The 17,500-nt window shown below is 37.8% G+C and overlaps 1 long non-coding RNA gene across 1 annotated transcript; it reads right to left on the bottom strand.

Moving 5' to 3' along the window:
- Window positions 1–5,209: 5,209 nt before the first annotated feature.
- On the bottom strand, window positions 5,210–14,868 carry LOC131457071 (uncharacterized). The gene is made up of 5 exons (XR_009239971.1): window positions 14,795–14,868; window positions 11,222–11,378; window positions 10,696–10,788; window positions 6,331–6,487; window positions 5,210–5,897 (listed from the first exon to the last, which is right to left on the bottom strand). It is a non-coding gene; the product is annotated as an uncharacterized LOC131457071 (long non-coding RNA).
- Window positions 14,869–17,500: the final 2,632 nt, after the last annotated feature.

Here is a 17,500-nt window from a genome sequence, read left to right as displayed (position 1 = left end):
GGACATGCAGCTCTACTGAAGAGGAACAGAGACCATAAACCCTTTAGAACAATGTATGCAGGGCACCAGACTAACTTTTTACTAGGAGCACAGTAGCCCCCCCTATAACTGAATGTTTTAGGAGAGCAAGCAGAACATTTAGGGGCGCACACCTTAAACATTTCCTCTCATTTTCACTGTATTACTGATCAATACTTCGATAATAATTGCAGAAATGTGCTGTTTAGAATTCCCAGTGAATTTTTATTGTGCACTTGTTTGTTAAAGAATAAGATCACATAAGAGACATTAAGTGTACATAAAATACCATCACTGTCGCTACAGTACAATTATTAACTAGAAGTGGCCCGGTACTGTCCAGTACACAGAACCGGCACTTTTATTTGTGTACTGGCACATTTCACAAGATGCCGGCAATCTCTTATCAGTCCAATTGATGATTATGGTCCAGAGCAATAATGTCTCAGGGTACACTATGTGACGTTCACCTGTTCTCGCAAAAGTCAAGTGTTTATTCCTTGAGTTTGGAGTTTTTATTTTCTATCTAATCTCTATCTGGAAGACGACCGCTGTGGCGACCATCATCATGCTTCAAAAGCATGCGTTAGCTCATCCACACACTCATACTTTCTGATATAATAAAAATAAACATGGAGCTGGCAAGTTGAGGCTTGAAAATATCAGAGGACCATGCACAGAAGGGATTAAGCTGGGATATTGCCCGGTATCCTGGACTCTTTGTTAAAAAATTAATAAATTGATAAAGGTGAACCTGAATTTTCATTAACACTAAAACAAGGCCAGACCAAAAGTTTCACTCCCAGGGCTGGAGTATGCCAGATGTAATATTATTAGATATTAATGTAGATGTTATGCAAGAATTTGATGCACAAGCCTGTTTTCTTTGTGTATTACCTTAATGACTCTGTCCTGGCAGTGCTGGATGATCTTACACAGCTCCTCTGTACCCTGAGACATCGAGACTCTGATGAAGGATCTGCTCAAACATCTAGTAAAACACAATTTGTAGTTTTGTACCTAACTTTGTGACATACATGCATGTAACACCAGACAAACTGACTCATATAGGAATATCCCATGAAATAATGATAATATATGATAATGTACTACACCCAGTTCCACAGTCTGTATTGTGGCATGTCTGTAGACAACTATATCTATTTAACTGTCCACTGAGTTATCAAACCGCAAAAAGATGTTCGCCTTTAGTTCTACTGTGTCCTTGATCAATGCCACAGTCAGAACCTCATCATCCAACTATTTGACAAACTCTAGTCAAACAGGAGCTACAGTGTAGGAAAATGATCAAGAAATAAAATGAGTGTCAATAAAATGATTAGCTCTCATAGAAACTTCCCATTGTGTTAACCAGTTAACCAATAACCCATATTAGACTGGTTAGTCAGTAGTTGAGGTTTCACCTCTCTCATGGGGATCTGGGCCCTTTGGACAAACACTGACGGGCTGCTCACGTCAAACTGTTGCTGCAAGACCCTCAAGGCTCAGGTTCACCACCTTCTCATAGCAGCTGTGCATCTTAACTGGATGGAAAGCCAGCATGGCAATCTTCTCCATGTGCTGAGGAGGAAGACAAGAAGGGAGAGGAAGAGATGGATGAGGCATGGACAGATTTGGGAAAAATGTATAATTGTGTCTCACAATAAATATACTACTGCAAAAGTATCACTAATGTTACACTAGACAAATGCTGTTTAAATCACAAACATATCTGGAATAGGAGTATAGGAATTGCGGATAGATAACATTTGTTTTGTAAAGATCCAGATTCTTGTGCTTCAACTGCGAAAATCCGAGTGCATTTTCTATACATAATCATTATATCTTGTGCTTCAATTTATTTTCTCATGTTATGGGTTTTATTTAAAGCGACACAATTTTCAACCTTCACGTAATGTCTCTAAGCAGGGATGGGAAGTATTTCTGATACATGTATTAAAAAAATACATATTTAAAATACAAAATATGCTCTTTTCTGGAGATGATAAAAATTCCTTCATATTTTGTACCAATATATTTCCATTATGTGTATTATATTTAAAATACTGTAACATACATCCTTTGAAAAAAAGTGATGACATAAGAAGACAAATTGCAGGATGCTGCTTCAGATTGGACGTCATGGTGCTTGTGCCTACTTTAATTTGCCAGGACTTGTTAAGATCACAATTAGTCTACATAAGAATTGAATTGAGTCAAGCGATTACCGTCAGAGCTGAGTTTCAAGACTTTAGAGCTCACTCTGTCGTTTACATCGATGACAGTGTTAAAGTCGCCACATAAAACAATTTTGTATCCGACCAATAGCGCTTCTTTAAGTCTTTTAAAAAGTTGAAAAATGTTTGTTCTCTCATGAGAGGTGTACATGTGTATCATTCGTATTTTTTCTCCTCGGTAAAAACAATCCAACATGAGCAATCTACAAGGAATTAAATTAGGAATTCATTCGTTTTACGAATAATAGTGACATCACCAGTTTTAGAAAAAAGATCCCACCATCAGCTTTACTTTCGCCAATAGAAATTACACTTTGACCTTTGTTCCACATGCTGGATACCTTTACTCTTTACTTGTGTTCAGTCTCAGTTCTTGACAACATAATATGTCAAAGTCAGTTTTCAACAAGAATTTAATTTGTTGGGCTCTAAAAGAATTTGATTGGATGCCATGGGCATTCCAAGATGAAACTTTGGGTGAGGTCATAAATGTTTGGGGGGAAGCTATGGTGTGGGTTTGTCGTCATTTTATAACTTATACTACAAGCTTTTCTTTTCTTTTTCTCTACCTCTACAAAAGGTGTTTCATGATCATCATCAGGCTCTGGAGCGGGGAATTCAGGAGTGGGAGAGAAAGAGCCAAAGTTGTTGCTGTAAGGGGGGCTCTCTGCTACAGCCTGCGGGTAAAGCGGGGTGCCGCCGACTCGCTGACCCTGACACCTTATACCTATTCCAAGCCCTACCAGTAGAGGTCCCCCAAACCCCAATTTATGAGATGGAATAAAATGATATCAAAGTTTAGTTGGGGTGACAAAAGATCCACAATAAGACTGGAAACTCTCCAGCTGCCAAAAGAAGAAGGAGAGATGAGACTTCCAAAATTAAAGGAATACTACCATGCCGCCCAATTGAGATATATTGTAGGTTGGTGCAAACCAGACACAGTGAAATTAAGTAGAAAAAGAGTTTGGAGAAAACCCAGTACAGAATATAATTGGGGATAAAGAAACATACAAGAAGATTCAAAACCAAATAGACACAATCACGATGTTCACATACAAAATATGGTTCAGCATAATAAAAAAATATAAGATACAGATAGACACTCATTTATTGAATAGGATAGCAATTTTACACCGACTAGGTACGATATAGGATTTAAACAGTGGACAACAAAGGGAATCACAGCATGGTGTGTTATGGTGAAAGATTGACAGCTTGAGAGTTTCCAAAATATGACAGAAAAAAAGGATTTAGATAATCAATCATGAATTCTGTGGATTCCTGCAACTTAGAGACTACTATATGAAAGAGACCAGGGTGGACTCCTCCTGAGAAGTGAATAGTGTGATCCAGAGCATCATAATCAACGCATACAAAGAAACCACAATTAGAATTATATTGGGACTATATAAAAAAATGCTACAAAATACATTAAAAAAAAGATGGGAATCAGGATTTAACATAAAACTTAGTGATGAAGATTGGCTAAGATTGGTATAATCTGCCAGACATTAGCCTCATGTATGAAACAAAGTGATTTTGAAGCAGAAACATATTTAGGTTACAAGGTCAGAGCTACAGTGACTTACTGACAAGTACAAATTAGCATTTCATGGGTTGTACTAGCAACACATATGACAAATGTTGGGTGGCTGGGAGATTTTTTTTTAATCAGTCTTGAATATGTCAAAGATTACCCACAATATTAACTTTGAAGCATTGTTAGTTTTGTGTAGCATCAGATAAAACATGTACTCCCTCCCCTCTTAATTTGAAAAGAGGACATTTGTAATATGGAAATGATTGAATATTTGGTGGTTTTGAGGACTGATGCAGGACAAAAGTATTAATCTTTTATGACAACAATTCTTGGGAGTGAACATTCCTGCCATATACTCAAGTGTATGGTGAAAACAATGTTCAGTGTTCTATTGATCTATTAATAAAATGTTTTCATTTGAATTCCAATTTGCCAAGAGACCTTCTTACAAGAAAGTGTGCCATATGCACTAACACAGTGGAAATGAATCATAATGAAGCCTGAGGGTTAAGGAAACAGTTTGTCATCAACTAAATCGATAGGTGTCCAAAGCCTGAGGGTCAACCTCTTTCCCCGGATGAAGCAGAATCCAGTCACGTTAACTGTGCGTTGTAAGAATGGAAAAGACTGTCATAAAAAATAATAATAATTACAACACCCACACTGTATCAACATTCAGAGTGGACTTAATTTTTAAGAATAGAGGGATAGATTTAGTGTATAGCCTACTTGTTAAATAGACAGGATACCTGCAGCAGCAGCACCAGCGAAGCTCTCTGAACAGATCAGCAATGTGACCCACAGTCCTCACAACCGAAGACGCAGCCGAAACACAGCAAGCGGTTCCGCGAAAACGGGAGCTTTGCAGCTGCGGGTCCGGGTGAGAGGACATCGGTTCTCACAGTGGAACTGTTCAGACAGAAAGTCTGGCTCCCGTGTAACGTCGCAGACAACACCATCTGCATTTAAACACTTAAACTTTCGCCAAAAACAGCAAAGCGAAAAAGAAAAAAAAGAGCATGGAACATTTACATGTGCATATATTATTATTAACTATATTTCGATTAATGCGTGTGTGTGTTTAAATACATGTGTATGTATGTATTTTCAATGAGTGAAAAGACGTAGTTACTGTAATTAACGAACACATTTTAGCAACAGCTCTTACTAGGAGCACAGTGGCCCCCCTATAACTGAATGTTTTAGGAGAGCAAGCAGAACATTTAGGGGCGCACACCTTAAACATTTCCTCTCATTTTCACTGTATTACTGATCAATACTTCGATAATAATTGCAGAAATTGCAATGTGCTGTTTAGAATTCCCAGTGAATTTTTATTGTGCACTTGTTTGTTAAAGAATAAGATCACATAAGAGACATTAAGTGTACATAAAATACCATCACTGTCGCTACAGTACAATTATTAACTAGAAGTGGCCCGGTACTGTCCAGTACACAGAACCGGCACTTTTATTTGTGTACTGGCACATTTCACAAGATGCCGGCAATCTCTTATCAGTCCAATTGATGATTATGGTCCAGAGCAATAATGTCTCAGGGTACACTATGTGACGTTCACCTGTTCTCGCAAAAGTCAAGTGTTTATTCCTTGAGTTTGGAGTTTTTATTTTCTATCTAATCTCTATCTGGAAGACGACCGCTGTGGCGACCATCATCATGCTTCAAAAGCATGAGTTAGCTCATCCACACACTCATACTTTCTGATATAATAAAAATAAACATGGAGCTGGCAAGTTGAGGCTTGAAAATATCAGAGGACCATGCACAGAAGGGATTAAGCTGGGATATTGCCCGGTATCCTGGACTCTTTGTTAAAAAATTAATAAATTGATAAAGGTGAACCTGAATTTTCATTAACACTAAAACAAGGCCAGACCAAAAGTTTCACTCCCAGGGCTGGAGTATGCCAGATGTAATATTATTAGATATTAATGTAGATGTTATGCAAGAATTTGATGCACAAGCCTGTTTTCTTTGTGTATTACCTTAATGACTCTGTCCTGGCAGTGCTGGATGATCTTACACAGCTCCTCTGTACCCTGAGACTCGAGACTCTGATGAAGGATCTGCTCAAACATCTAGTAAAACACAATTTGTAGTTTTGTACCTAACTTTGTGACATACATGCATGTAACACCAGACAAACTGACTCATATAGGAATATCCCATGAAATAATGATAATATATGATAATGTACTACACCCAGTTCCACAGTCTGTATTGTGGCATGTCTGTAGACAACTATATCTATTTAACTGTCCACTGAGTTATCAAACCGCAAAAAGATGTTCGCCTTTAGTTCTACTGTGTCCTTGATCAATGCCACAGTCAGAACCTCATCATCCAACTATTTGACAAACTCTAGTCAAACAGGAGCTACAGTGTAGGAAAATGATCAAGAAATAAAATGAGTGTCAATAAAATGATTAGCTCTCATAGAAACTTCCCATTGTGTTAACCAGTTAACCAATAACCCATATTAGACTGGTTAGTCAGTAGTTGAGGTTTCACCTCTCTCATGGGGATCTGGGCCCTTTGGACAAACACTGACGGGCTGCTCACGTCAAACTGTTGCTGCAAGACCCTCAAGGCTCAGGTTCACCACCTTCTCATAGCAGCTGTGCATCTTAACTGGATGGAAAGCCAGCATGGCAATCTTCTCCATGTGCTGAGGAGGAAGACAAGAAGGGAGAGGAAGAGATGGATGAGGCATGGACAGATTTGGGAAAAATGTATAATTGTGTCTCACAATAAATATACTACTGCAAAAGTATCACTAATGTTACACTAGACAAATGCTGTTTAAATCACAAACATATCTGGAATAGGAGTATAGGAATTGCGGATAGATAACATTTGTTTTGTAAAGATCCAGATTCTTGTGCTTCAACTGCGAAAATCCGAGTGCATTTTCTATACATAATCATTATATCTTGTGCTTCAATTTATTTTCTCATGTTATGGGTTTTATTTAAAGCGACACAATTTTCAACCTTCACGTAATGTCTCTAAGCAGGGATGGGAAGTATTTCTGATACATGTATTAAAAAAATACATATTTAAAATACAAAATATGCTCTTTTCTGGAGATGATAAAAATTCCTTCATATTTTGTACCAATATATTTCCATTATGTGTATTTTATTTAAAATACTGTAACATACGTACATCCTTTGAAAAAAAGTGATGACATAAGAAGACAAATTGCAGGATGCTGCTTCAGATTGGACGTCATGGTGCTTGTGCCTACTTTAATTTGCCAGGACTTGTTAAGATCACAATTAGTCTACATAAGAATTGAATTGAGTCAAGCGATTACCGTCAGAGCTGAGTTTCAAGACTTTAGAGCTCACTCTGTCGTTTACATCGATGACAGTGTTAAAGTCGCCACATAAAATAATTTTGTATCCGACCAATAGCGCTTCTTTAAGTCTTTTAAAAAGTTGAAAAATGTTTGTTCTCTCATGAGAGGTGTACATGTGTATCATTCGTATTTTTTCTCCTCGGTAAAAACAATCCAACATGAGCAATCTACAAGGAATTAAATTAGGAATTCATTCGTTTTACGAATAATAGTGACATCACCAGTTTTAGAAAAAAGATCCCACCATCAGCTTTACTTTCGCCAATAGAAATTACACTTTGACCTTTGTTCCACATGCTGGATACCTTTACTCTTTACTTGTGTTCAGTCTCAGTTCTTGACAACATAATATGTCAAAGTCAGTTTTCAACAAGAATTTAATTTGTTGGGCTCTAAAAGAATTTGATTGGATGCCATGGGCATTCCAAGATGAAACTTTGGGTGAGGTCATAAATGTTTGGGGGGAAGCTATGGTGTGGGTTTGTCGTCATTTTATAACTTATACTACAAGCTTTTCTTTTCTTTTTCTCTACCTCTACAAAAGGTGTTTCATGATCATCATCAGGCTCTGGAGCGGGGAATTCAGGAGTGGGAGAGAAAGAGCCAAAGTTGTTGCTGTAAGGGGGGCTCTCTGCTACAGCCTGCGGGTAAAGCGGGGTGCCGCCGACTCGCTGACCCTGACACCTTATACCTATTCCAAGCCCTACCAGTAGAGGTCCCCCAAACCCCAATTTATGAGATGGAATAAAATGATATCAAAGTTTAGTTGGGGTGACAAAAGATCCACAATAAGACTGGAAACTCTCCAGCTGCCAAAAGAAGAAGGAGAGATGAGACTTCCAAAATTAAAGGAATACTACCATGCCGCCCAATTGAGATATATTGTAGGTTGGTGCAAACCAGACACAGTGAAATTAAATAGAAAAAGAGTTTGGAGAAAACCCAGTACAGAATATAATTGGGGATAAAGAAACATACAAGAAGATTCAAAACCAAATAGACACAATCACGATGTTCACATACAAAATATGGTTCAGCATAATAAAAAAATATAAGATACAGAAAGACACTCATTTATTGAATAGGATAGCAATTTTACACCGACTAGGTACGATATAGGATTTAAACAGTGGACAACAAAGGGAATCACAGCATGGTGTGTTATGGTGAAAGATTGACAGCTTGAGAGTTTCCAAAATATGACAGAAAAAAAGGATTTAGATAATCAATCATGAATTCTGTGGATTCCTGCAACTTAGAGACTACTATATGAAAGAGACCAGGGTGGACTCCTCCTGAGAAGTGAATAGTGTGATCCAGAGCATCATAATCAACGCATACAAAGAAACCACAATTAGAATTATATTGGGACTATATAAAAAAATGCTACAAAATACATTAAAAAAAAGATGGGAATCAGGATTTAACATAAAACTTAGTGATGAAGATTGGCTAAGATTGGTATAATCTGCCAGACATTAGCCTCATGTATGAAACAAAGTGATTTTGAAGCAGAAACATATTTAGGTTACAAGGTCAGAGCTGCAGTGACTTCCTGACAAGTACAAATTAGCATTTCATGGGTTGTACTAGCAACACATATGACAAATGTTGGGTGGCTGGGAGATTTTTTTTTAATCAGTCTTGAATATGTCAAAGATTACCCACAATATTAACTTTGAAGCATTGTTAGTTTTGTGTAGCATCAGATAAAACATGTACTCCCTCCCCTCTTAATTTGAAAAGAGGACATTTGTAATATGGAAATGATTGAATATTTGGTGGTTTTGAGGACTGATGCAGGACAAAAGTATTAATCTTTTATGACAACAATTCTTGGGAGTGAACATTCCTGCCATATACTCAAGTGTATGGTGAAAACAATGTTCAGTGTTCTATTGATCTATTAATAAAATGTTTTCATTTGAATTCCAATTTGCCAAGAGACCTTCTTACAAGAAAGTGTGCCATATGCACTAACACAGTGGAAATGAATCATAATGAAGCCTGAGGGTTAAGGAAACAGTTTGTCATCAACTAAATCGATAGGTGTCCAAAGCCTGAGGGTCAACCTCTTTCCCCGGATGAAGCAGAATCCAGTCACGTTAACTGTGCGTTGTAAGAATGGAAAAGACTGTCATAAAAAATAATAATAATTACAACACCCACACTGTATCAACATTCAGAGTGGACTTAATTTTTAAGAATAGAGGGATAGATTTAGTGTATAGCCTACTTGTTAAATAGACAGGATACCTGCAGCAGCAGCACCAGCGAAGCTCTCTGAACAGATCAGCAATGTGACCCACAGTCCTCACAACCGAAGACGCAGCCGAAACACAGCAAGCGGTTCCGCGAAAACGGGAGCTTTGCAGCTGCGGGTCCGGGTGAGAGGACATCGGTTCTCACAGTGGAACTGTTCAGACAGAAAGTCTGGCTCCCGTGTAACGTCGCAGACAACACCATCTGCATTTAAACACTAAACTTTCGCCAAAAACAGCAAAGCGAAAAAGAAAAAAAAGAGCATGGAACATTTACATGTGCATATATTATTATTAACTATATTTCGATTAATGCGTGTGTGTGTTTAAATACATGTGTATGTATGTATTTTCAATGAGTGAAAAGACGTAGTTACTGTAATTAACGAACACATTTTAGCAACAGCTCTTACTAGGAGCACAGTGGCCCCCCTATAACTGAATGTTTTAGGAGAGCAAGCAGAACATTTAGGGGTGCACACCTTAAACATTTCCTCTCATTTTCACTGTATTACTGATCAATACTTCGATAATAATTGCAGAAATTGCAATGTGCTGTTTAGAATTCCCAGTGAATTTTTATTGTGCACTTGTTTGTTAAAGAATAAGATCACATAAGAGACATTAAGTGTACATAAAATACCATCACTGTCGCTACAGTACAATTATTAACTAGAAGTGGCCCGGTACTGTCCAGTACACAGAACCGGCACTTTTATTTGTGTACTGGCACATTTCACAAGATGCCGGCAATCTCTTATCAGTCCAATTGATGATTATGGTCCAGAGCAATAATGTCTCAGGGTACACTATGTGACGTTCACCTGTTCTCGCAAAAGTCAAGTGTTTATTCCTTGAGTTTGGAGTTTTTATTTTCTATCTAATCTCTATCTGGAAGACGACCGCTGTGGCGACCATCATCATGCTTCAAAAGCATGAGTTAGCTCATCCACACACTCATACTTTCTGATATAATAAAAATAAACATGGAGCTGGCAAGTTGAGGCTTGAAAATATCAGAGGACCATGCACAGAAGGGATTAAGCTGGGATATTGCCCGGTATCCTGGACTCTTTGTTAAAAAATTAATAAATTGATAAAGGTGAACCTGAATTTTCATTAACACTAAAACAAGGCCAGACCAAAAGTTTCACTCCCAGGGCTGGAGTATGCCAGATGTAATATTATTAGATATTAATGTAGATGTTATGCAAGAATTTGATGCACAAGCCTGTTTTCTTTGTGTATTACCTTAATGACTCTGTCCTGGCAGTGCTGGATGATCTTACACAGCTCCTCTGTACCCTGAGACTCGAGACTCTGATGAAGGATCTGCTCAAACATCTAGTAAAACACAATTTGTAGTTTTGTACCTAACTTTGTGACATACATGCATGTAACACCAGACAAACTGACTCATATAGGAATATCCCATGAAATAATGATAATATATGATAATGTACTACACCCAGTTCCACAGTCTGTATTGTGGCATGTCTGTAGACAACTATATCTATTTAACTGTCCACTGAGTTATCAAACCGCAAAAAGATGTTCGCCTTTAGTTCTACTGTGTCCTTGATCAATGCCACAGTCAGAACCTCATCATCCAACTATTTGACAAACTCTAGTCAAACAGGAGCTACAGTGTAGGAAAATGATCAAGAAATAAAATGAGTGTCAATAAAATGATTAGCTCTCATAGAAACTTCCCATTGTGTTAACCAGTTAACCAATAACCCATATTAGACTGGTTAGTCAGTAGTTGAGGTTTCACCTCTCTCATGGGGATCTGGGCCCTTTGGACAAACACTGACGGGCTGCTCACGTCAAACTGTTGCTGCAAGACCCTCAAGGCTCAGGTTCACCACCTTCTCATAGCAGCTGTGCATCTTAACTGGATGGAAAGCCAGCATGGCAATCTTCTCCATGTGCTGAGGAGGAAGACAAGAAGGGAGAGGAAGAGATGGATGAGGCATGGACAGATTTGGGAAAAATGTATAATTGTGTCTCACAATAAATATACTACTGCAAAAGTATCACTAATGTTACACTAGACAAATGCTGTTTAAATCACAAACATATCTGGAATAGGAGTATAGGAATTGCGGAGAGATAACATTTGTTTTGTAAAGATCCAGATTCTTGTGCTTCAACTGCGAAAATCCGAGTGCATTTTCTATACATAATCATTATATCTTGTGCTTCAATTTATTTTCTCATGTTATGGGTTTTATTTAAAGCGACACAATTTTCAACCTTCACGTAATGTCTCTAAGCAGGGATGGGAAGTATTTCTGATACATGTATTAAAAAAATACATATTTAAAATACAAAATATGCTCTTTTCTGGAGATGATAAAAATTCCTTCATATTTTCTACCAATATATTTCCATTATGTGTATTTTATTTAAAATACTGTAACATACATCCTTTGAAAAAAAGTGATGACATAAGAAGACAAATTGCAGGATGCTGCTTCAGATTGGACGTCATGGTGCTTGTGCCTACTTTAATTTGCCAGGACTTGTTAAGATCACAATTAGTCTACATAAGAATTGAATTGAGTCAAGCGATTACCGTCAGAGCTGAGTTTCAAGACTTTAGAGCTCACTCTGTCGTTTACATCGATGACAGTGTTAAAGTCGCCACATAAAATAATTTTGTATCCGACCAATAGCGCTTCTTTAAGTCTTTTAAAAAGTTGAAAAATGTTTGTTCTCTCATGAGAGGTGTACATGTGTATCATTCGTATTTTTTCTCCTCGATAAAAACAATCCAACATGAGCAATCTACAAGGAATTAAATTAGGAATTCATTCGTTTTACGAATAATAGTGACATCACCAGTTTTAGAAAAAAGATCCCACCATCAGCTTTACTTTCGCCAATAGAAATTACACTTTGACCTTTGTTCCACATGCTGGATACCTTTACTCTTTACTTGTGTTCAGTCTCAGTTCTTGACAACATAATATGTCAAAGTCAGTTTTCAACAAGAATTTAATTTGTTGGGCTCTAAAAGAATTTGATTGGATGCCATGGGCATTCCAAGATGAAACTTTGGGTGAGGTCATAAATGTTTGGGGGGAAGCTATGGTGTGGGTTTGTCGTCATTTTATAACTTATACTACAAGCTTTTCTTTTCTTTTTCTCTACCTCTACAAAAGGTGTTTCATGATCATCATCAGGCTCTGGAGCGGGGAATTCAGGAGTGGGAGAGAAAGAGCCAAAGTTGTTGCTGTAAGGGGGGCTCTCTGCTACAGCCTGCGGGTAAAGCGGGGTGCCGCCGACTCGCTGACCCTGACACCTTATACCTATTCCAAGCCCTACCAGTAGAGGTCCCCCAAACCCCAATTTATGAGATGGAATAAAATGATATCAAAGTTTAGTTGGGGTGGCAGAAGATCCACAATAAGACTGGAAACTCTCCAGCTGCCAAAAGAAGAAGGAGGGATGAGACTTCCAAAATTAAAGGAATACTACCATGCGGCCCAATTGAGATATATTGTAGGTTGGTGCAAACCAGACACAGTGAAATTAAATAGAAAAAGAGTTTGGAGAAAACCCAGTACAGAATATAATTGGGGATAAAGAAACATACAAGAAGATTCAAAACCAAATAGACACAATCACGATGTTCACATACAAAATATGGTTCAGCATAATAAAAAAATATAAGATACAGAAAGACACTCATTTATTGAATAGGATAGCAATTTTACACCGACTAGGTACGATATAGGATTTAAACAGTGGACAACAAAGGGAATCACAGCATGGTGTGTTATGGTGAAAGATGGACAGCTTGAGAGTTTCCAAAATATGAAAAGGATTTAGATAATCAATCATGAATTCTGTGGATTCCTGCAACTTAGAGACTACTATATGAAAGAGACCAGGGTGGACTCCTCCTGAGAAGTGAATAGTGTGATCCAGATCATCATAATCAACGCATACAAAGAAACCACAATTAGAATTATATTGGGACTATATAAAAAAAATGCTACAAAATACATTAAAAAAAAGATGGGAATCACGATTTAACATAAAATTTAGTGATGAAGATTGGCTAAGATTGGTATAATCTGCCAGACATTAGCCTCATGTATGAAACAAAGTGATTTTGAAGCAGAAACATATTTAGGTTACAAGGTCAGAGCTGCAGTGACTTCCTGACAAGTACAAATGAGCATTTCATTGGTTGTACTGGCAACACATATGACAAATGTTGGGTGGCTGGGAGATTTTTTTTTAATCAGTCTTGAATATGTCAAAGATGACCCACAATATTAACTTTGAAGCATTGTTAGTTTTGTGTAGCATCAGATAAAACATGTACTCCCTCCCCTCTTAATTTGAAAAGAGGACATTTGTAATATGGAAATGATTGAATATTTGGTGGTTTTGAGGAGGACTGATGCAGGACAAAAGTATTAATCTTTTATGACAACAATTCTTAGGAGTGAACATTCCTGCCATATACTCAAGTGTATGGTGAAAACAATGTTCAGTGTTCTATTGATCTATTAATAAAATGTTTTCATTTGAATTCCAATTTGCCAAGAGACCTTCTTACAAGAAAGTGTGCCATATGCACTAACACAGTGGAAATGAATCATAATGAAGCCTGAGGGTTAAGGAAACAGTTTGTCATCAACTAAATACTGTAGGTGTCCAAAGCCTGAGGGTCAACCTCTTTCCCCGGATGAAGCAGAATCCAGTCACGTTAATTGTGCGTTGTAAGACTGGAAAAGACTGTCATAAAAAATAATAATAATTACAACACCCACACTGTATCAACATTCAGAGTGGACTTAATTTTTAAGAATAGAGGGATAGATTTAGTGTATAGCCTACTTGTTAAATAGACAGGATACCTGCAGCAGCAGCACCAGCGAAGCTCTCTGAACAGATCAGCAATGTGACCCGCAGTCCTCACAACCGAAGACGCAGCCGAAACACAGCAAGCGGTTCCGCGAAAACGGGAGCTTTGCAGCTGCGGGTCCGGGTGAGAGGACATCGGTTCTCACAGTGGAACTGTTCAGACAGAAAGTCTGGCTCCCGTGTAACGTCGCAGACAACACCATCTGCATTTAAACACTAAACTTTCCCAAAAAACAGCAAAGCGAAAAAGAAAAAAAAAGAGCATGGAACATTTACATGTGCATATATTATTATTAACTATATTTCGATTAATGCGTGTGTGTGTTTAAATACATGTGTATGTATGTATTTTCAATGAGTGAAAAGACGTAGTTACTGTAATTAACGAACACATTTTAGCAACAGCTCTTTAGCCACCTGGCCTGCTGTTTAGCTCATTATAATAATTCAAAATTTCACTTACCTCTACATTTTTGAGCATCTTGCTGTGACATGTCAATAGCCTCCCTCTACCACCAACTTCCCCAGTAATTCCTTGGTCAGCGACTGATGCTGCAACTCCATTACATGTTCATCCACCTGCTGAGCAGACACTAACCTGTTCACGTTTTGGATATTAATCCGCTGCTGCTGCTGTGGTGGGGAACTACGTTGCGTTGGAGTGTGATGATGGCCGATAATTATCTTAAAGCTACAGTAGTAGTTGAAATAAACTGCCCCTTTGTTTCACCATACATGCATGGCAGAAATGTTCGCTTCCAAGATTTTTTGTAATAAAAACATTACAGATTAATCCTCTACATTCTTTGTGCTTTTGGATTTTTTTTTGACGATATCTTTGGCTGTGTTGATGCAAATTGCTCCAAATTTGGTGTAGGTGAAGTTATTTTCCACTGTCAGGGAATATCAACATTTTTCATTATCATATAACACACAATTCAATCAATATCTGAAGCTAAAATGATGTGGGTGTATTTTAGGGATATCATAGTATGGTGTGAATGTGGGTTTAGGAATGAATGTGTGTGTGTGTGTGTGTGTGTGTGTGTGTGTGTGTGTCTGTGTGTCTGTGTGCATGTGCAACTCCAGGCACTTCTTTTTCTCATATCAAGTTCAAATCGACATGATACACAGGCACCGACACCTACAAAGAGGCTCATACACACATTCACTCCTTTGAGTAAAAAAAACAAACAGGCATCTTGAGGGACTTCAAAGACTTGCCCTCTACGTGAACCCAAACAAAAGTCTGGTTTTGTTTACACAGGTGCAATTACAGGTAAACACAATGTTTCACTTTGTTTGGGGCTCAATTCATCCTGACAGCCTCAGACGCTGAAGACCTCGACCTCATCAACATCAGTCACAATGTACTGAAAAGAAAAAGGTTAAATCATTTATCAAAACTAACCCTAACCCTATCATATTATAGTGATTACATGTAAAATAATTACATCAAATCAAACATACATTTGTATGACCTGTGTGATCATCCGTTTTTGATGAAGTTTAAAATCCATAATTTGTATTAGTAGTGTATGATTTCACTTTCACTGAACTCAGTACCACTTATACATCATATACTAGTTGTATGAAATACTTTTACTGTATATGTTTTGGAGGAATATAGGCTCAAACTTCACTTTTTGCAACAAATAACAGGGTAATCATTTTTTGGCTATCAGGCAACTGTAATTTCACAGTATTGTTTTGTCAGCTGCCTAAATTATGTAAAATCCGATTAATGCTATGCTATTTATTTCAATCAAGTCTCTAACACAACAAAGTGTGTAATAAATGAGGGTTAGGGTTAGGGTTATAGGGTTATAAGCCAGTGCATCTGAATACTTTTCAGATGCACTGATTACACTGAAATGATTTTCTTCACACATTTTGAATTTGAAAATGCTCAGTGGGACCTGAGGAAGTGGACCTGAGGTGTTGCCAAGGGGGAAGTAATCCTCACAGCAGGCTCCCTGCTAAGTGAAATTCATTTTTGTGTTGGGGATGCAACTGCTCAAATGGATCAAATACCTGAAACTGTGTGAGAATTACAAGCATCAATAAACCGTTGGATTCCAATGCTGGCAGCTCAGGTTCGAACAGTATCGAACTGTGGTGTCCTCCATATCAAGAAGCTCTTGGTCCACCAGGTGAACCAAGGCGGCCTTCAGGGGGAGTGTTGCTGTGGTTCTGTAAAAATGCAGTGCAGAATGGAATTAAAAAAAAAGTTTTCTGTTGCTTTTAGGTTTCAAGCCCAGTCAATGGAACACATTTTAGGAAATATTAATGTTATTCCAAGATTATCTTTTACTTTTCACATGCCATATAACTCAGAAAAGATTTGTGGGAAAAAGAAATGCAAATAATTTCATGACCACTGTCTGATATGATTATATCAGACAGTAACATCGATACATGTTACTAGATTTAGTAACATGTATCGATATAGAAACACAGGAGCTATATACACAACCACCCCGACACTCCACTGTCCAAGTACTGAAAAATACATACCCACACACACATCACATATGGTTTTGAGAGAAATAATGTTTAGAAACACTTTTAATTACCCTTGTTAATGCTGTCTCTGTGTATCCTGACAGTTTTTCTTGCACATACAGTGAGAGATAAAATTGTCCTCCATGGTCCACCCTCACAGGCCATAGGTCACAACAGCATTCCTGCTTAAGCAATGAAAAGGGAAATAAAAAATAAAAAGACATTAACCGGCTCATTCTGTCATGAGGCCGTGTCTCAAATTCCACATCCTATCACAAGTTAATAAGACATATTTCATATATACGGGGGTAGAGTGGCTCAGTGGTTAAGACCGGTACCCTGTGTGCGAAAGACAGCATGGTCGTAATGGTCACAAGTTCGGCTCCGCCCCTGGCTTACTGTACTCAATTCCATTGTTAGTCGCCTTGGATAAAAGTGTCTGCTAAATGACATGTTATGGAATATTTTAATGGGTTCATCAACTGGCCGTCGCTTATTACAGTGCTGCTTCACAGTATGTATCCTTTAATTTATAAGACCACCTAAATACATAAAGTACAAATACAATACAAATACAATACAAACAATAGAAGAGAAGGGATGGAAACAACCATAGTTAGTGGAGAAGGGTTTTTTTTACATTGTGGACATGCAGCTCTACTGA

The sequence above is a fragment of the Solea solea genome, chromosome 3 (genome assembly GCF_958295425.1).
Source record: "Solea solea chromosome 3, fSolSol10.1, whole genome shotgun sequence".
In the NCBI taxonomy this organism is placed as follows: Eukaryota; Metazoa; Chordata; class Actinopteri; order Pleuronectiformes; family Soleidae; genus Solea; species Solea solea.
The sequence above is the reverse complement of the archived record's forward strand: the minus strand, read 5'-3'. Positions and strand labels throughout refer to the sequence as shown.